General features: G+C 36.2%; 1 protein-coding gene across 5 annotated transcripts in view; it reads right to left on the bottom strand.

Moving 5' to 3' along the window:
* The window catches only part of ZNF652 (zinc finger protein 652), a 96,366-nt gene that overhangs the window by 24,675 nt on the left and 49,149 nt on the right, over positions 1-22,542 (bottom strand). For 3 of the 5 annotated variants that reach the window (XM_072646121.1, XM_072646120.1, XM_072646119.1), the window contains one exon: positions 7,046-7,217. The exons of the other annotated variants lie outside the window; for them this stretch is intronic. The gene's annotated coding sequence lies outside the window, so the exon portion shown is untranslated. The remainder of the gene's footprint in view (positions 1-7,045; positions 7,218-22,542) is intronic. 5 annotated transcript variants of the gene reach the window in all.

The raw sequence follows: 22,542 nt of genomic DNA, 5'->3' as shown, positions 1-22,542 counted from the left end.
AGTTAAAGAAACTAAGGCTGAGTGGATAACTGACTTGTTCAGTAATATAAAACTATTAAGTGCCAGAGGCAGAATTTGAACCAAGTCTACCTGACTTAAAGGCCAACACCATATCCAGTATGCCTGTTAGTGATTTGATTCATTTTCTGAAATACTGGAATTTCTGGGGTACTGCAATTGTTTATCAGGATAAATAACTGAAAATCAGGGTTGATCCAGGAAACCCAGAAAGAATAGTCAATTATAAAAGGAGGAATGTATGGATTTAATATGGCATAATTGTAGGATATTACACAAAAGATACTGAGTTTCTGTCCTTAAGGAATCTATAATATATGTATACATATTAATAGATTCAGTTGCTGAGATAATTTCAAAGTTTCAAGAAGTACTCTTTCTGGATGGTGATTTTAAGCCATTTTTAGTCTGCATAGCACATTTTTATAATTATTGTTCAGTCTGACTCCTTATGACCCCATTTTGGGGTTTTCTTGGCAAAGGTACTGGAGTGGTTTGCCAATTCCTTCTCCAGCTCATTTTACAGATGAGGAAACTGAGGTAAACAGGATTAAGTGACTTGCCCAGTTAGGGTTACACAGCTATTAAATGTCTGAAGTTGGATTTGAACTCATGAAGATGAGCCTTCCTGATTCCAAGCCCAGTGCTCTATCCACTATGCCACTTAACTATCTCTTGTATAGCACACAGGCTCTATTTAATAAATAGTACACTTATCACTAGATGATTTTTTAGATTATTAAACAAATAGAGATTTAAATTCCAGAAAGAGATAATAATTAGGTAGACATGATTCTTAGAAAAATCAAACCCAAGACATGAAAAAGAAACAAACTTCCCTCGATGACACCAACAAATCGCTCACTGGCATTTAGCCAATCAGCTGTATCATTATGACTCATTTAAGCAGTACTTCAAGCACATAAAGTGTTCAGCTGACAAAGTAAATTCAATTCATATGCTGGTAACTATGTAGCCTTTAGAATACACTAAAACAACTCCGTAACTGGTGTTTTAAATTATTTAAAATAGTACAGTTTTATTAGCCTATTATAGATAATCTAAATTACATTGTCAATATTATTTGAATTAGTTTAGTTACTCCTTTCTCCTGAGATAGAGCAAAAGTATAGAGGCTGATACAATTTTATTGAGATACAATTCAGCTCTGAAGCTTTCTCAAGTTAACACTTCTAGAATAATACATGCTGAAATAATAAGCAACTGAGTTCTTCAGAAGAAAGAGACTAAATACACTCAATAAATTTCAAAATCAGAATACATTGCATTGATGTTAGGCATACCCACAAATTTGTGTCCAATTTGAGTTATTTTTTGAGACACAGAAATTCAAATTACCTTTAGCCTTCAAAACTAATGAACCTAATACATTACAGGTGTTTTTGGTAGCGTCCAAAATTAGAAAAGAGTATCTATTCAGCAAAGTTCTTACAGTCTACTTGAACAGAAAAGACAAATACACAAGAAACAACTAGAAGTTATTTATGTTACAGAGACTAAAGTACTAACTAATGTTTTTGCTGTTCTCAGAATGTTATATAAACACATATGTACACATACATAATACATACAGACACATGCATATATATATATATATATATATACACACATTTAAATGTTCAATTTTTCAAGGAACAAAAATATGGTTAAACAGTATTCAAGGGTGTCTGATCAAGCTGTTTCTTCTTTTTTCAAAATTAAAAAAAATTTCAGTTGACAATAATGTATTTTCTTTTCCTCCTAACTTCCCACCTCACTGAAAAAAGAAAAAACAAAAACAAAAACCTTGTAACAAATATATATGAATCAAGCAAAATAAATTTCCACAATGGTAATGTCCAAAAACATATTTCTCATTCTGCATCCTGAATATACCATACTTTTCTTTCAGGAAGTGAGATTGCTTCATCATCTGTGGAATCACAGTTAGTCATTAAGCCTTCCATATTTGTTTGTCTTTATAACATTGCTGTCACTGTATAAAGTATTCTTCTGGTTCTATTCCCTTCACTCTGCATCATCCATACAAATCTTGATGGGTTTCTCTGAGGCTTTCCCTTTTGTCATTTCTTACAGCATTATAATATTTTCCAATATTCATATACTATAATTTCTTAAGTCAGTCCCCAAGTGATGGGCACCATATTAATTTTCACTTCTTTGCCACTACACTAAGAGCTGTTAGAAATATTTTTGTACATATGGGTCCTTTTTCTGTTTCTTTGATCTCTTAGGGGCACAGTAGTAATATTATTATGAATGTAATGACCAACTATGATTCCAAAAGAGGAATGATGAAGAATTCTACCACCTCCTAACGGAGAGTAACAGACTAAAGACACAAAATGAAATGTACAAAATTTGGACATTGCCAATATGGGAATCTGTTTTGCTTTAACTATGTATATTTGTTTAAAGGGCCTTTTTATTGTTTCTCAATGGAAAGGAGGGGAAAAAAGGGAGAGAAAGAGAAAATAAAGGTTGTTATATGAAAAAAAAATTTAAACAACTAATTACATCTACTTATTCCCAAAACTGATAGAAAATTATTACTACTGGAAGCCAAGTTTGTTAAATATTGGTTATAAGGAAATAGGTAGAAAATATATTAATAATAAAAAACCTCAAAGATGAATGATTGAGAAGATTAAGATATGATTAATCTCAGGCTTTTTCTGAATTGTACATCTGCCAAAGAATTAATTACCAAATTTACGTTTCTAAGTTTTCAGATGTTAAAAGGAAATACACATATAAAAGTCAACCCCATGCTGAAATTATATATGCTGAAATATGTCTCGCAAAGACTGACCTCTAGTCAGCCTACATGCTTCACTAATATTCTCACAATGTCATAAAGAAATCAAGGAAGGCACTTCCTGAATGACCCCTAGAAAACTTATAGGACAGAAACAGTAAAAGATGGACAAGACAGATGAGCTATGATCTGCATCACCGGAATATCTATATATTATGAGGTCACTGATACACTTAAGTATTTATAGAAACATTATATAAAACTTAGGTGGTGCAGTGGACAGAGTGCTATGCCTGGAGTCAGAAAGACTCTTCTTCTTGAGTTCTAATCTGGCCTCAGACACTAGCTGTATGACCCTAGGCACTTGGTTTGCATGATTTTCCTTATCTATCAAAGGAGCTGGAGAAAAAAATGGCAAATCACTGCAATAGCTTTTCCAAGAAAACTTCAAATGGGGTAATAAAGAGTTGGACACGACTGAAAATGACTAAACAATATATAAGTTATAATATCAACCATAACAAAATGAAGGTAGAGAGAGGAAAAAAGAACTACCTAAGGTAGTTTTTTCATTGACTTTCTTGGGATAAATTTAATATCTGTTTTCTAGCATCATTATTATTGTTTTTCTATTTTCTTCAGGATTTCAAAAAAAGCTTAGTAAAGGCCTTATGGTGTCTGAAGGACCTTGAACTTCTGGAGTCAGGAGATACTAGGTTCCTACCTGTGACACTTACTAGTTCTGTCAATCAGCAAGTATTTATTAAACATCCACTGAGTGCCAGGCACTACATTAGGCATTGGGGATACAAATACAATTAATGAAACTATCATACTCACAAGAAAATTATATTATGATTGGATATTTGGGATGAGGCAAAGGAAGGAGTCAAGAATAAAGCCAAGGTTATGAACTTGGACCACTAGAAGAATGAGGATGCCTCTCATAAAAATAAGCAATAGTGAAAAAGGGAAAGTATCAAGGAAAAACAAGAATTATGTTTTAGATATGCTGAGTGTAAAGTATCTCTAAGACCTCTCAAATGTCTGAAAGGCAACTAGGGATGATAAGGGAATGAAGTTCAGGGGAAGAACCTGAGGCTGGCTATATAGATTTGTGAGTCATCTACCTGGAGTTGATAATTAAACCCAGAGAAGCTGATGAGTACAGAGAAAGAAAAGACATGACTGAAATGACTGAACAACAACATACCTGAAAGAAATCCCCACTACAACATGCCTTTAAACTGATTAATCAGGATCCACTTAAAGACATTTGACAAAAGAAGATCCACTACTTCTCCTAGCAGTCTGTTCTACTTTTGCACAACTCTAATTGTTAGGAATATTTTCTTTACATCAAAATGAAACTGGCCTCTACAACTTTCAACCACTCCTCTGAGTTCTACATTTATTCTGCAAAGCATATTAAATGTAGTTCTTCTATGTGACACATGTCTTCAAATATTTGAAGGGCCATCTTGTATCCTCTAAACCTTCTCTTTTTCAGGCTATGCTTTTCCAAATTCCTTCAAACAATCATTACAGGGATTTTTTCTTTAGTTACCTCATCATTCCTGTTACCCTCCTCAAGCTGTGCTGAAGCTTGTTAACGTCCTCCCTAAAATGAAGTGGCCAGAAAGAATACTGCAGGCACAGTTTAAACAAGGCGGAGTGTAAGAGGACCAATCATTCCCGTGCTCTGAACACTATACTCTTCTAAATTCAGCCTAAGAGATCAAGTTGGCTTTTTAGCTTCCATGTCTCACCACTCACTTACACTGAGTTCAGAGTTCAATAAAACAAAACGTTTTTCAGATAATTGTTGTCTAGGCATATTTGCTTATCTTACATATCTTATCTTACTTATTCAGTCAATCTGGAAAAGCATTATAAAATGCTTACTATGTGTCAGGCACTGTGTTAAACACTGGGGATAAAAAGATAGGCAAAAAGAAAAAAAAAATAGTTTGGGCCTTCAGGACAGTTGATGGTTTTTGTTGATGTTCATTCATGTCTAATTCTTCATGACCATAACATGCCAGGCCTTTTTATTGTCCTCTGTCTCTTGAAGTCTGTCCAAGTTCATACTCATGGTTTTCCTAATACTATCTATTCATCTCATCCTCTGCTGTCCTCTTTTCTTTTTGCCTTCAATCTTTCCCCAAATCAGGGTCTTTTCCAATTAGTCCTGTCTTCTCATTATGTGGCCAAAGTATTTAAGATTCAACTTCAGTATTTGATCTTTCAGTGAATAGTCTGAATTAATTTCTTTAAGTATTGAATGATTTGACCTCTCTGCTGTCCAAGGGTTTCTGAAGTCTTCTCCAGCAGCATAATTTGAAAGTGTTGATTCTGTGGCACACAGCTTTCTTTATAGTCCAATTCCCACAGCTCCTATACACTGTTACTGGAAAAACCGTAAGTTTGACCATATAGATCTTTGTCAGTAAGGTGCTCTCTCTGCTTTTCAGTATGCTGTCCAGATTTGCTATAGCTTTCCTTCCAAGGAGCAAATGTCTTTTAATTTCATTGCTGCAGTCACTATCTACAATGATCTCTGAGCCCAGAATATAAAATCTGACACTGCTTCCATGTCTTCTTCATCTATGTGCCATGCAGTGATGGGACCAGTTGCCAACATCTGTTTTGTTTTGTTTTTAATGTTAAGTTTGAAGCCAGCTTTTGCACCCTCCTCAAGAAGTTTCTTAATTCCTCTTTACTTTCTGCCATCAGAGCGGTATCGTCTGCCTACCTGAGATTGTTCATACTTCTCCCAGCAACCTTAATGCCAGTTTTTGATTCACTCAGTCTTGTACTTCACATGATGTACTTTGCATATAAGCTAAATAAATAAGGTGACAATATGCAGTCATGTTGTAATCATTTTTCAGTCTTAAGCCAATCAGCTATTCTACATTCAGTTCTAACTGCTACTGGAACCTATTCTATATATTAGACTTTATTTTTTTCCCTATTCAGTTTCATTGCATTAGTTTAGTCCCATTATCCTAGCCTATCAAGATTTTTTTGGATGCCAACTTTTTCAGTTAACATTTTAACTATCCTAAGAAAAGTCTCATTCTCACTCCACATATATCCCAATCAGTTGCCAAATCTTATTATAAGAGCATAAAATCACATATCTAGAGTTGGAAGAGATCTGAGACCATGTAGTCCAGTTTATAGTTGAGGAAACTGGGGCTGAGTGAATTACCCAAAGTTACAAAGGCAGTAAATGGCAGGGCCTAGATTCTAACTCAGTTCCTCTGGCTCCAAAGTCAGAGATCATTCCACTGCCTCACCAAATCTTGATTCTACTTTTACATCTCTTTAATACACTGACTCCTTATCATTCACATAGCCATCAACCTAATTCAGGCCCTTACTACTCACTCTCTCACTTAGACTATTGTAGTAGCCTTCCTACCTGGAGCCTTCACTTTTTAAAACAAACAAAAAAAATGTATAAAGCATTTTATTAATCAATCCAATACAGTTTGTCCTAAAGTTTTTTGTTGGCAGCTGCCAGCCACATGTCCAGCAATTCAATTCAGGTCTCTCTGTCCCTGAGTTCTCAACTTTTGGACCCTATCCTAGTCCTTCTCTGCTATCTTGAGTCCCCCATGTAACCTCCCCCAGCCCACCCCACCCCTCCATGGCTTGCAGGACTCTTTGGGCAACACTTTTAGAGTCTTTGATGAACTGACTGGGCATGACCTCAGTGCATTATGCCCGCACCATAGATCTTGATCAAAGATCCTATACCTGCACCACCTCAGAGGTACAGTGCTGGACTATGGAACTTGTGTATAGAACCAGTTCTCATGGCAGAGAGTCAGCTCCTTATATGATTTAGCCCATTTTACCATGTACACACATTCAAGGATTCATAACTTCCCTGATTTTCTAGGAAGGTAGCCAAGGCCTTGACAAATTTCTATTGGTTCTCCTTCTTCACTATGACTTTAGGTATCATGTGGACTCCACATAATCAACCAAGGGAAAGCAAGTCTCTCTATTTTTGCTGACTTCTTCCTAAGTCTTTCTCCACAGCAAGTGTTTAAATTTTTTCCCCTCAAGCTCCCAACCAAATTTCAACCCCACATAAGTACAGCAGATTACTGAGCTAGGTACTTTACAGAGAAAATTGAATTTGACATGTGTTTCTTCAATAGCTTTCTCTTCCACTCTTAACACTTTTCATTGCCCATTTCTCTTTCCTTTGAGTTATTAAAGAAGATGTACCTGTATTACTTCCTAGGAAAAATCCTTCTATCCTTTTATGTCCTTGATCCATTTCCTTCCTGCTTCCCTGTAGAACCTGGCTCCAGGAATCAACTCTTCAATTTCATAATTCTCCCTCTTCTCCAATGACACCTTACCGCCTGTTTACAAACTTTCCCAGGTCTCCTCAATCCTTAAAAAAAAAAAAAAAAGCCTTCTCTTTACCACTTTTTAAAAAATTATGAAGGAATTACAAATATTTCATAAACATGATGAACATGAACATATAAATACAAAAGGGCTGCATATGAAAAATTTTTAAAGAGTAAATTACATTTAATATAATATCAAAACTGTCCTGTTTGTGTCCCTTTATGAACTCCCTTGTATTCTCTTCTCTATATTTTTAATGATTCTTTGATGATCTTTTATTTTCATCACTATTAGTCTGTAGTCTGTAAAAGTAAAAGTCCTCCCTTATGACAAAAAAGCATAGTCAAACAAAATAAATTTTAAAATGATCTGTTTAAACAACCAGCTCTCCATAAAAAAAAAAGAAATATGCGTGATATACTTTTAGGTGAAATATGAATTTATTAACATTTCTCAATTCCTTTAAATTCTAGACCAGAGGTATCAAACACAAGCTCCCAACCAGATTAAAATTTAATTGAGAAATACTTAAATAAAAATACAACTGAACAGAGATAATATTAATATGTGGTTTTCTAAGTCAATATTCTACTGGCAAGGATCCTTATGTACTGTTCAGTGGCCCCAATTCTATTTGAGTTTGACACCGCTAGTATAGACAATCAATAAAATAAATCAACCCCTGATTTGCAGCACTTGCCAATTTCCGAGGCATAAATGCCCACATTCAAAATTTGACAATCAATACCAGTTGGCTCTAGCATACCATTGGATGTCTGAAAATATATGACTCCTTCTCCCCCTCTAATCTGTCACTCTCTGTAAAGAAGTAGGAAGCATATTTGTCATCAGTCTTCTGGAATTATGACTGATCACTGCATTGGATCAGAGTTCTTGAGCCCAAATGGTTTTTCTTTTACATTATTGTAGTTACTGTACGGGCAGTTAGATGGTGCAGTGGCTAGAGCTCTCCTGGAGTCAGGAAGACCTATGTTTGAATCCAGCCCCAGACACTTACTAGCTTGTGTGACTCTGGGCAAGTTACTGAATTCTGTTTGCCTCAGTTACTTAATCTGTAAAATAAGCTGGAGAAGGAAATGGCAAACCACTCCAGTATCTTTGCCAAGAAAACCTAAAAAGGGGTCACAAAGAATTGGACACTACTGAAACAACTGCACAACAACAAAGTCATTGTATAGTTTCACTTAATTCTTCATCAGTTTATAAGTCTTCCTAGGCTTCTTTGAACCCTTTTGGTCATATTTTATGGCATGGTTCTTTTCTACAAACAAAAACGTGCTGCAAAAAATATTCTGTTACATAAGGGTCCTTTCCTTCTCTCTTTGATTTCTTTGTGATATATGGCTAATAATGTTATTGATGGAACAAAAGCAGGGTACAGTTTAGTGACTTTGAGGGTAGAGCTCCAAATGGCTTTCCAGAATAGTTGGACCAATTCACACTTCCACCAACAGTGTGGATCAATTGTACTCTGCCTCCAACAGCCCCTCTAACATATTATCATTCTGTTTATTCATATTTGCCAATCTGACAGAAACTCTTATTAATAATTCGAAATTTTTTTATGTAGTTGTTGATGGTATTTTCTTCTTTTGAAAACTTCCTGTTCCTATCATTTGACCACTTATCTATTGTGAAATGGCTCTTACATATAAATACATCACATATCTATGAAGACTCTGGAAGTGTTGCCCAAAAGGTCCTGCATAAATCATATATCTACATGTATGTATATTTATGTGTGAATGTATATACCAACATTTTATCAAATCCACTGCACAAATTTCCCCCACTTAATTCTTTCCTAATCCAACTGTATTAATCTTGCTTGTGCAAAGGTTTTTCAATTTTATGGAATCAAAATTGTCCAAATGGTTCAAATTTTATGACTATCTTTATCCTTTGGTCAAGAATAATTGAGAAAGGCATAACCTTCTCTTATGATATCCCTTTTATCTTTAGGTCATGGATCCACCTGGAACCTCTTTACATCCTTGTATCACATTTACCTATCCTTTCTTTTCCTTTCAGTGTCAAATATTTGGAAAAGGTTTTCTCCTACTTTCTTACCATTTTGCTTAGCTCTTTGAAATCTGGTTCTCCCACTACCACCATTCTACAGAAAGTACTCTTTTAAAGGTCAACAACTATCAGCCTCCTCCTCTTTTACTTTTCTGCAGCATTTAACACTGGGGTTCATTACCCTAACTTCTTCCCCATCCTCTTTCATCTCTTGATTTGTATGACACAATACTCTTCTAATTCTCCTCCTACTTCTATCTTTTTGACTACTTCTCTGTCTCCTAAGTCACTTAAGACAAGTGTTACCCAAAATTCTATTCTTAAGGTTCTTCTCTCCTTTCTCTATTTCTGGCAATAAAATTTACTACCACGATTTCAATGGTCACCTTTATACACAGGCACAGTGCTATGCTCTAGGAATACAGAGAAGAGCAAAAGACAGTCTCTGGCCTCAAGGAGCATACATTCTAATGGGAGAGACAACATATAACTAAGTATATATAAAATATATACAGAGTAGATAACGGTAATCTAAAAAGATAAGGCATTAGAGCTAGGGGAACTGAAAAAGTTTCCTCCAAGAGGCAGGATCTGAGCTGAGTGTGAAAGGAAACCTGGGAAACTAAAAGGCAGAAGTGATTAGGCAGTGTGTTACAGGCATGATTGGGAAAGCCAGTGCAAAAAAGCCAGTCTGCATTCAAGGACCTATAAGTAGGCAAATATGAATTATAGAACATAGAGAGAATAACATTTCATGAGGCTGAAAAGGCAGGAAGAGCCCAGATTATAAATTCTTATAAATGCAAAACAGAACTTTATATTTGATACTAGAGTTAATAGGGAGCCAATGGAACTCATTAAGCAGAGGAGTGACTTGGTCAGACCTATGCCTTAGAAAAACAGCCTGTTCCTCCACTTAGCTTCCTAGGTTATCTCCTGGCCCTTACCTTTCTCTCAAGATTGAATCAATTCTGAAACTCAAATGTTCCTCAGTTCCTCCTGGCCCTGGGATCCTTCTCTTTCTGATTAGAGAGAGTGGAAGTGGATTACAGAGTTCTTCCCAGTTCCTCCCACTTAAGGAGGGGGCCCAGTGCAGCCACCCTCCCCTCTCCACATTTCCCTGCTTTTCAGCTTCTTTTTGTGTTGTCTTCCTCCAGTGCACTGTGAGCTCCTTGAAGTCAGAGACTATCTTTTGCCCTTCTTTGTATCCCCTAGAGCTTAGTACAGTGTCTGGCTTAAGAGTAGGCACTTTAAATATTTACTGATGACTGAATTAGTGTGGGAAGACACTTGAAACAGAGAGATCAGTAATAGTCCAGGCAAGAAGTGATGAGGGTCTTTAGGATGGAAGAGAAGGGGCCATTTATGAATGAGTGGGAATGAGGATGACACTGACCAATACTAGTGGATGAGTGAGACGGTGATAAGCAATAAGAGAAGAGCAGAGCTACTCAATTTTTATTTTGCTTTCTCTGCCAAGGAGAATGACCTTTGGACCGGAAAGGAAAGAACCAAAATGACTAAAGGGAGTTTGATAGGCGGGTCATAGGATCACAGATCTAGAACTGAAAGGTAATGAAACCCAACTTCTTTACTTATACATAAGAAAACTGAGGCCCAGAAAAGTTAAGTGACTACCCTAAGGTCAGAAGACAGTTAAAAAACAAACAAACAATAACCTCCCAAAGGAAGGAACAAAATCAGGACTGAATTTAGTTTCTATTACTCCAAATTCATACTTCTTTCTAATGAACCATAATGCTTCCCTTAAGATAACACCTAACCGCTCTTAACCCACTGGGGTCACTGCATCCAGAAGAACTATATCCTCAGGTACTGAAAGAACTAGCAGATGCAATTACTTAAGTATTGTTGTTGATACTTGAAAAAAATCACAGAAGATGGGAAAAAAATAGCAATACTGAAAAAAGGCCAATACCCAGATTTTCATAAAGGTTAGAGAATGCAGTCTGAAAACTATTAGCTAATGAACTTAGCTTTGATTCTTGGTAAAATTTTAGAAGAGACTTTGAAAAAAATAAACAAATACAAAGTCAGCATGGCTTCAATAAGAAAAGACCATGCCAGACTAACCTTAATTCTCTTTTTGGATGATATTATTAAAGTAGGTAATCATGTGAATGCTGTACAGTTAACAAATTTCAGTGCAACAATTCTGGGAAGGAAGCTCCTGCTATTTTTTTGGTAAAGACGGAGAGTTATAGGCTTGATAAGAGTAGAATTAAATGATCTGAAACTGTTTAAATGACTGGACTCAAAGATTGTCTCTGACACGAGGGCTTCAGAAACAAAGCTAACTTTTTAATCAATGACTGAACTGAATCTAGATGTTTCCTGATGACAAGATATTTCTGACTATCCCCTACACCCACAGTAGTGATGGTGGAGGCAGAATACTCCTTGCTCAACCCTGGTACTTCCCAACTCTCCCTCTATCACTGTCACAACAATCTTTCCTCCTTTCAGGTTCATGACATTCAAATTTATCACCCAACACAGATCCTACTGGCTATTATCTAAAGACCCTTCAGAATATTCTCCTTCCTTCCTCAATGAGTTCAGTGCCTACTTTACAGTCTCTCTCTCCATCCCAACTCCTGTCTTCATATTAAGAGATTTCAACATATAGGCTAATACTCTCTCAAATAACCTAACTTCCTAGTTTTTCAATCTACTCAATTCCCATGACTCATTCCTCTACTCTACCTCAGCTATATGCAGAGATGGTCATATCCTTGTTCGTGTCAGTACCCACAAATACTTTTGCATCTTCATGAACTCTGAAGTACTTTTACCTGATCATAACCTTTTATCTGTTTTATGACTTCCAACCCTGTTCTTCCTCAATATGATCTTCCATCCCTCTACCCCTCATTCCTATAGTGGCTGAACTCTATTCCTTTCCCTGTCTTGACCCCTTTATCAGCTTTATATTGGAATTCCTTGCCCCTCGGTCCAACTGATGATTATGTCTTAACAAACCCCAATTAAGAGTTAGTAGTCCATCAACTACCTTCATTCCTATTCACATGCTGCTGTGTAGAGCTGCATGAAAAATCACTAAACCACGCCAGTTCAGTCCACTACAAATTTATGTTACATAATCTCAACTGGGCTGCACTTGTAATCCTTTTATACCTTCCTTAATAAATGTGCTCTCCCAATCATCGTATCAAATTATTCCAAAACTTTTCCTCTTCCAAATCTCCCCTAGCACAACCTCCCCCCACCTCTCAGCTGAGGACTTTACCTTGTATTTCATGAAAAATTAAGACCATTTTATAATAATTCCCTCTTCTCCTCATTTCACAGCACTTAAAAGTCTTCTCCCACCATCTCTTTTTTCATTTTCTCATGAAGAGGGAGGGAGCCTTTCTCTTTGCTAAGGTACTTGCATGCCTAATCCCATCCTTTCTTCTTCCAACAGACTACTCCCTCTATCATCCTCACTATCAGTACCTCCTGATCTACTGTCTCCTTCTCTGTTATCTACAAAAATCTATGTCCCTCACCTTAAAAAAATCCTCACCTGATCCTACCATCTCTGCCAGTTTTCATCCTATAATTCTCTTCCCCTGCTCTGCTAAATTCTCTGAGAAAGTGAGCCAACTACACTTCTTATCTCCACTTCCTCTTATTCTGACATCATCATTAAACTGAAACTGTTCTCTCCACAGTTATCAATCATCTCAACTGCCAAATCTAATGGACTTTTCTTAATTCATCTTTCTTTAGTTCTCTGCAACCTTTGACACTGCTGACCATCCTCTTCTCCAAAACACACTATCCTCTCTGGGTTTTTGTGACACCACTTTCTCCTGGTTCTCTTTCTACTTGCCTGACTAGTCATGTCTCAATCTCCTTTGCTGGATCTTCATCAAAGGCATATTTATTAACGTTGAGTGTCCCCCAAAACTCTATTCCAGACTTTATTTTTTTCTCTAAGCTATCTTACTTTTATCATCTTTAATAGGTTCAATGATCACATCTCCATGCAGATAATTGCCATACCTAAAACTAACCTTTGTCCTGAATGCTAATCTCATATAGCCAACAACTTTTGGCCATCCTGAACTAGATGTGCTGTAGGTATTTCAAAATCAACATATCCATGCCATACCAATCAAATTAACAAAAACATATTTTATAGAGCTAGGAAAAATAGTAACAAAATACACCTGGGAGAACAAAAGGTCAACAATATTAAGGGAATTCATGAAAAAAATGTGAAGAAAGGTGGTTTTAGCAGCACCAGATCTCCAACTTTATTACAAAGTGATAATCATCAAAACAATTTGGCTCAGAAATAGTGGTATATTAGTGGAATAGACTGGGTACACAATACACAGGAGTAAATGACCATAGTAATCTAGCATGTGATAAACACAAAGATCCAAGCTTTTGGGACAAGAACTCACTATTTGACAAAAACTGCTAGAAAAACTGGAAAGCAGTTTGGCAGAAATTAGGTACAGACCAACATTTCACACCATATACCAAGATAAGGTCAAAATGGGTATATGATTTAGGCATAAAAAATGATACCATAATCAAATTAGGGGAGCATGTCAGATCTATAAAGGAAGAATTTATGACCAAACAAGTGATAGAGAGCACTATGGGCTCTAAAATGGTTAATTTTGATTACACTAAATTAAAAAGGTTTTGTACAAACAAAATCAATGCAGACAATATTAGAAAGAAAGCAAAAATTGGGGAAAATTTGTTTACAGCAAGTTTTTCTAATAAAGGTCTCCTAAAATATATAGAGAACTGAGGCAAATTTGTAAGAATACAAATCATTCCCCAACTGATAAATGGTCAAAGGATATGAATAGGCCATTTTCAGAAGAAGAAATCAAAGTCGTCTGTAGTTATACGAAAAAATGTTCTAAATCACTATTGATTAGAGAAATGTAAACTAAAACAACTCTGAGGTACCACTTCACACCTATCAGATTGGCTAATATGACAGAAAAGGAAAATGACAAATGTTGGAGGGGATGTAAAAGATTGGGACATCAATACACTTTTGGAGTTGTGAACTGATCCAGCCATTCTGGAGAACAATTTGGAACTATGCCCAAAAGGCTATAAAACTGTGCTTACCGCAGCAATACCACTAATAGGTCTGTATCCCAGAGAGATCAAAGAAAGGGGATAAGAACTTATTTGTACAAAAATATTTATAGCAGCTCTTTTTGTGGTAGCAAAGAATTGGAAATTGAGGGGAGGCCCATCAGCTGAGGAATGGCTGAACAAGTTGTGGTATATGATTGTGATGAAATACTACTGTGCTATAAGAAATGATGAGCAAGATTCTTCTAGAAAAATCTGGAAAGACTTACATGAACCGATGCAAAGTGAAGTGAGCAGAGCCAGAACATTGTACAACAACAATACTGAAGAGCAACTGAACGTCTTAGCTATTCTCAGCAATACAATGATCCAAGACAATTCTAAAGGACTTATGATGAAAAATGTTACCCACCTCCAGACAAAGAACTGATAGGTCTGCATGCAGGTCTAAGCATACATTTTTTTTTTTAACTTTAATAAATTTTTCTTGGCCTTCTTTTTTTGGTCTGTTTTCTTTTGTAAACATGGCTAATACAGAAATGTGTTTTGCATGAGTATGCATGTGTAAACTATATCATATTGCCTGCCTTTTCAGTGAAGGTGAAGGGAGAGAATTTGGAACACAAAATTTTTAAAAGCAAAAGTTAAAATTGCTTTTACATATAATTTGAAAAAAAAAAAAAAGAAAACCATCACATTAAAAAAAGCTGCAAAATCAACATCCAAAATTAAACTCATCTTTCTCTAAAAACTCTCTGCTCTACTAAACTTCTCTATTACTGTTAAGGCACCATTATCCTTCCAATAATTCAGGCACAATACACTAGTGTTTTCCTCAATTTCTCTCTCACATTCCCTCCACAACTTAGTCTCTTGCCAAATCTTTCCTTTCTTTACAATACTTCTAGTATAAATCTCATTCTCTTTCACATAGCCACCACTCTGGTGCAGGTTCTCACCACCTCACACCCAGCCTATTTCAACAGCTTTCTGGTTGGCCTCCTTATCTTAAGGCTCTCTCCACTCTAATTCATCTTCCATGCAGTTGCCCAAGTGATTTCCCCAACGCGCACATATGACCATGTCATTCCCCACCCAGTGGCTTCCAGTTATTTCTAGAATAAAATATGAAATTGTATTTGGCATTTTAAGTCCTTTATAACCTTGCCCTTTCTTATCTTTCCAGTCTTCTTAATCTTTACTTTGGTTCCTCAAACACCACATTCCATCTCCTGAATCTCTAATTTTTCACTGGCTGTCCTCCATGTCTGGAATGCTAAGTAAAAATCTGAAATCTTAGTAGTCCAGTTTGTTAAGAATATAAAATATATTGAAAGGAACAGTATGAAATAAGACTGAAAAGGTAGAGTGGTACCAGACTGCAGAAGTCCATGAATGGCAGGCTAAGGGGTTTAACTTAAACAACAGGAAGCCATTGAAGGGTGGCTTGAGGATTAGTGACAGGACCAAATCTATGCAAGAGGAAGATGACTTTGATAGCTGTGTAAAGGATGGACACGGATGGGAAAAGAGTGGAGTGGAAAGACCTGTTAGAAGGCTATTTCAATAATCTGAATGGGTAGTAAAGAGTATCTGTGCTAGTCAGTGTACTGAACATTAAAAAAAAAATGTTGCTGAGGTAGAATTAACAGGATTAGATCCTATCAGATTGGTTATATGGGGTAAAGATGAAGGAAGAGTCAAAAATAACACAAAGTTTCAAAAATGGAAGACTAAGTAAATGGTAGTGCCACAAATGGAAATAATCAAGCAAAAACGAACAGATAATCAGATTGGTTTTAGATAGCCTTGATTTGAGATATAAGCTGGACACCCAAACTGAAATGATCTGTAGCTAGTTGGAGGTATGGATCTGTCAGCTAGACATGGAGACTTGAAAAAGGCAGACTAGACATGGGGTCTTGGGAGTCACCTGTGTAGAGATGATCACTGAAGCTTTGGAAGGGAATGAACTTGTCAAAAGTCAGTGTCAACAGAAGTGTAAGGAAGAAAGTCATAATCTTAGTGAACACACCCACCTGAAGAGGTAAGGAAGAGCAGATAGATGGAGCAGTTAAATAAGTTAAAAGAACCAGGAAAATGAAATGCCCCTGAAGATAAAAGAGCAAGTATATAGGAAAGGTTAAGAGGGATTTGTCAATTGGTTACCTTTACAAAAGTAGTTTTAGCAAGGGGTGGGGTGCCATAAAGCCTATTACAAAAAGGAGGGGAATGTGGAGGTGAGGAAGTGGAGGCACTGGGTAGAGATATCCTTTCCCACAGGTTTGGCAGCAAAGAAGAAAAGACAATAGCTGGATATTATGAAAGGGTTAAAGGAAGGGTTTTGGTTTATTTTTAAAGGACTGAAAAGAGTAAAAGTATGTTTGTTAGGTAGATGGGAGGAAGGTGGCAAAAACAGATTAAGATGTATAAGAGAGGGAATAATTGTTGAAGTAAGATCAGGAATAGATAGAATTAAGGGAAAACCACTTTTATTAAGAAATAGGCATACATTTTCTCATAAAGAGGCAGGAGAAAAGGAAAAGAGAATGACTGCTGTACTTCAGAGTCAAAAAAAAATGAACTGAGGGAGTTCCTGTCAGATAGACTCAAAATTTTCAGTGAAATGACAGACTAGAATTATCTGCTACAAACATGAGGGCTGGTAGTGCAACTCTGGTCTTGAAAAAAGAGAAAAAGATTTGGAACTTTTGTCATGAAGAATATGATATTGAGTAAAAGAAATACTAGATGCTGAGCAACAAAGATGGCCAATCTGGGGTTACATAACATAAATTTATAATGGTTACAATTATTTTTATTTCATGACCATATAAAAGTTGACTTTAATATATCTGAAAGCACCATTTGAGCTTAACATTTTATAACACTAACATTCCAACCACCATTAGAGTAAGTTCTAGGAATTTTCTTCTGATAGGGATATATTTCTGTTGCTCTAACTGCATTTTTATTGTATTCTATCACTTGTGTTTGGTTACAAATGGCATATATTTGAAAGATAGCTCACCAGAGTTATTAATGCAGTATATAATAAAGAATTACATTTTGGAATGAATTCTATTAATGCTGGGCATATGGGTTGTGCTCTCTTTGAACTATTCTAAATTGCTGATACATGGACAGAAAATGAATCACTTCAAGTTACTTGTTTATCTCCAAACCAACCTAGGTCATAGCAAATACCAATTGATTCAAATGTTATCAGTGACACAAGGAGAAAATTTCAATGAAGAGCAAAAACAGCAGGTATCCCAAGGGTCTCACATGGTCACAGAGGAAACTCAAATATAAAAGATGGAAATGGGAACAAATAAAGGAACAATACAAAAGCAGAGCACTGATCTGTAGGAACAGATTGTCTCAATAGTGCTGAAGCTCAGGATGAGCTGAGGCTCCTGAGGAAAACTATAGATAATAAGACGTAGTTTTTTAAAACCTATGTTAAGGAAAAGGGAAGGCTTAAAGATGAGACAGATGCTGCTGCTCAGCCTGGAAGGGGTAACCGGTGATGCAGAGAAAGCAGAACTTCTTAACTAGTATTTTACTTACTATTTCATTGCCAAGAAAAATTATCATCAGACTAGAAATAACAAAGAGGCAGCTGATATGCAAGATGAGTAAGACAGGTAAAAGAACGTTTATGAGTTCATATGAACTGCATCCTAGGGAATTAACATAACAAGCATATGTGGCAGTAAGAGAAATGCAAATTAAAACAACTCTGAGGTTTCACCTCACACCTGTTAGATTGGTGGTTGTTGTTAGTCCTGTCCAACTGTTTGTGACCCCATCTAGGGTTTTTACAGGGTGGTTTGCCATTTCCTCCTCCAGCTCATTTTACAGATAAGGAAACTGAGGCAAACAGGGTTTAGTCATTTGTCCAGGGTCACACAGCTAGTAAGTGTCTGAAGCTAGATTTGAACCGCACAGTACAATGTTGCACTGTTAGACTGCCAAAGCTTAGAAAAGATAAAAAACATGATAAATGTTGGAGGAGTTGTGAGGAAACAAGCATGCTAATACACTGTTGATAGAGTTGTGAATTTTGGCTCAACCTGTCTAGAAAACAACTTGCAAACTTTGATCCACCAATATCACTATTCTGGATATATTTATAGAAGAAAGGATCCCATATATATTATATATATATTATATATACACACACAAATATTTATAGCAGTATTATATATATATGTATACAAATATTTATAGCAGCATTTTTTTGCAATAACAAAAAACTGGAACAAAAAAAGGAGGCATCTATCAACTGGGGAATGGCTAAACAAATTGTGGCATATGAATATAATGAAATCGATAAATATAAAGAATGTAGAAACTTGGGAAGATTTGCATGAAATGATACAGAACACAACTAATGAAAACAGTAGAATAATTTATATGATGAGTACAGTAATATAAAACAACAAAAGACTTCAGGGCAGAATGGAGCCGAGATAGAAGAATAGAAGCAGGGACATGCCTGACCACTTTCCCCAAACCCATCAAAATACCTGTAAAAAATGACTGAACAAATTCTAAAGCAGCAGAAGCCACAAAGTGACAGAGTGAAGCAGATTTCCAGTGCAAGACAATCTGGAAGGCTGACAAGAAGGGTTTATTGCACTGGGCTAGGAACAGAGTCCAGCCCAGGGTGGGCCACATCACCACAGACCAGACTAGAGCAGGCCTCAGGGCACTGAATCACTGGCAGCTGTCATGGTTTCCAAACTTCTCAACCCACAAACACCGAAGACAGCTTTAAAGGTCAGTGGGAAAGCTCTCTCACCTGGGTGAGAGAGGGACATAATTCAGCCCCAACATCCCCAAGGTGGCAGCAGTCACTGCTTCTGGAGCTCTTGGCCTACAACTGGTGGGGGAATCAAGTAGTTGATCTGGGTCACAGTCCTGGGTGGCAGTCCCAGGGCCAGGAGGAGCACTGGTGTGGCAGAGCTGGTGGCAGCTGTGGTGAGGGAATCCTACTTGCAGTTTCAGGGCAGAAAAGAGTGCTTCTGGTTGCTCACAGACTAGAGTGCAGGCCAAGAGAGGAGTAAACACCTCTCCTTTGATCATACCACTTTGGAGGAAATGAAAATTTACAGCTCCCTAGAGATATCTCTGAAAACAGCTGCACAAAACTGCTGAAAGTTGGTGCAGTATACCCCTCATTTAAAAAAACTCAAAAGTCCAGTAATTGGCTGGGAAAATGACCAAAAGGGGGGAATAATAAACACTATAGAAGGTTACTTTGTTGGTGAAAAGGTATTTTCTTATGATGAGGAAGTTCAAAGCATACAACAGAAGGAAGACAGCAAGGTCAAGACTCTTACATTCAAAGCCTCCAAGAAAAGTATGAAATAGACTCAGCTTACAGAAGAGCTCAAAAAGGATTTTGAAAATAAAGAGAAGTAGAGGAAAAATTGGAAAGAGAAATGAGAGTGATGCAAGAAAATCATGAAAAATGAGTCAAGAGCTTGCTAAAGGAGACCCAAAAAATGTTGAAGAAAATAACACCTTTAAAAATAGACTAACCCAAGAGGCAAAAGAGGTCCAAAAAGTCAACGAGGAAAAGAATGCCTTAAAAATTAGAATTGGCCAAATGGAAAAGGAGGCCCAAAATTTCACTGAAGAAAATAATTCCTTAAAAATTAGAATGGAGCAAATAGAATCAAATGACTTTATGAGAAATCAAGAAATTATAAAACAAAACCAAAAGAATGAAAAAATAGAAGACAAGCTTGTCCAACAGTATGACTGTCTAAGACACACAATACTACAAATGGACAATGAGCTAGGTCCAGAGCTGAAAAGAAGGAAAGTAGCTGGAATGCTTTTAAGAAATTGTGAAGCTCTATTACTGACCCCAAGCTTCTCATAAAAAGAAAGGCCTATCTTCTTAATACTTACATTTTGCCAGGCTGCTATATGGCAGCAATATGTAGAATATAACTACCTCCAAAGAGCTAAAAATGGGAATCACATAGAGGACAATGGAGAATTGTACAGTATGCATAAACAGACTGCACAGATAACCAACAAGGAACTCCTAAAATCAAGAGTAAAGGAGGTCATCAAGAAATTGTATTACAGAAAGAAAGATGGGATGGTCACCTGGCAAGAGTAATGGATGACAGGTCTAGCTAGAGTGCTCCACTAGTACTCTTAATATGTCAAGAGAAAGCACATATGGCCTCTATCATACTGGATGAACTCCTGCAGTGAAAACTTTAAAGAACATGGACAATAGTTGCATAGCAAATATGGAAAGGTTGTGCTCCACATCATTGAGAGTGAATTCCCCAATCTAGGAGCTCATAGAACCTTTTCAATTACGTCAATTATTAATTATCAGAGACCACAGGATCAGCCATTTAGAGCAGAAAGTAACCTTAGAGGTTTTCTAGACCAATTTAGATTATTTTACAGATGAGGAAACTGAAAGGGTACTAAGCAATACAGTCAGAATTTGATCCCAAGTCTTTGACTCCAAATCCAGTGCTTTTCCACTACAGCATACTGTCTTACTACCTCAAAGGTAGAATCATGTTTTATTTTTCTCTTATATCTTACCACACAGTTCAATAGTAGTGAGCACAAAGCAGACACAAACATTAAATACTTCTTGACTAGTCAATGACTCTCAAGATGTTCTTGAAAGTTGTTCTAAGGAAGTAGTTAGAAGAAATAATTAATTTGGTCACTTGCCCAATACTGAATTTTTGAAATGTGAAAAAACCTCACTGCTTTTACATTAAAACTTACATATCATGTATGTATAATATGGATTATAATATCCAATATTAACATTATTAATGGTATGTTTATTAAATATTATATTAGTATTATATGTAAGTAATCCCTAAGGTTCTAATTTAAATGGCACAAACTATATTGCATTTCAGTTTCCTCCTTAATTTGTCTATAGGGCTTAGGCTGTTTTTCCTACAGGTATAGAATCTTTTTTTTGTTTTTTTTTTAAACAAAGCTACCTAAATAGATATCACAAACAACGGAAAAAAATACTCTAGGGAATAAGGGATTAACAATGAGAAGGTAAAGCCAGGCAACACTTTACTGATTTATGATTTTATGCTAGTAGTTTTTGGGGTATACAGGGAGTTTGATAAGCCTTTCTACCTGACTTTGAAACATTTTTATTTAGGCCATCTTTTTTTTTTTTTACAACTACTGGGATAAGACTAGTTCAATTTACACTTTTCCTGTGAACACATTCATTTTAAAAGTAACTAATTTTTTAAAACCCTACTTCCTTGTTTCTTAATGGTAAATAAAAGCCAAAGGTCAGTGATTTTGGCAAAGAAATGATAAAATAAAGAAACAAGCATGTTTCTCTGAGTTATGTTCATTACTAAAATGTGGTTCAGATGAGCTAAATTTGCAATGAATAGTTGTAATGGGGAAGCTAGGTGATGCACTGTATAGAGCCCAGGACCCGGGTTTATGAAAACCTGAGTTCAAATCCATCCTTAGATACTTACTAGCTGTGTGACTCTGGGCAAGTCACTTAATCTCTGTCTGCTTCAGTTTCCTCAACTGTAAAATAGAGATAATTATAGCACCTACCTTGCAGGGCTGTTGTAAGAATCAAATAAAATAATATTTGTAAAGCACTAAGCACAGTGTCTAGCACATAGTATGCACTATATAAATCTTATTATCACTATTATTAACCATACCATGTTCTCATGATAGCAGTAAATTTCAGAGAAAGGTCTTTAGAATGGTTACACTGTAGAGAGCCACAGTGCAGATATGCATACTTATTAAATGTGTATCAGTTCTAACCTGAAGTACCCATTCTTGGGCAACCAAAAGAAGTTAAATATCTATGTCTCTAATTTTTTGACATCTATTTGCACATAGCATCATATTAGCACTTTAGCACACCTATTTTGCACATAGCAAGGCTTAATAAATGCTGTACTCATTCTTTCAATTATTTTAATTACTATGTAAGGGAGCAATTAATTCCAGTTACTGAGATCTTATAAATCTGTATGCTTGTCTACTGTGTTTATTTCTTTTGACCCTATTTTTGCTGTTGCTTTTTCTGTCATGATTAATACTTCAGCTGAAGCACAATAGATTTTGCTTCAGCCCCTTATTTTAATTTTGTGTGCATTTTTCTGTTTCAAGTGCTTTCTTGTAAACAACATATTATTGGATTCTGCTTTCTAATC

The sequence above is a fragment of the Notamacropus eugenii genome, chromosome 2 (assembly GCF_028372415.1).
Source record: "Notamacropus eugenii isolate mMacEug1 chromosome 2, mMacEug1.pri_v2, whole genome shotgun sequence".
Taxonomy (NCBI): Eukaryota; Metazoa; Chordata; class Mammalia; order Diprotodontia; family Macropodidae; genus Notamacropus; species Notamacropus eugenii.
Note: the sequence above shows the minus strand (reverse complement) of the source record. Positions and strands in the feature narration are given on the sequence as shown.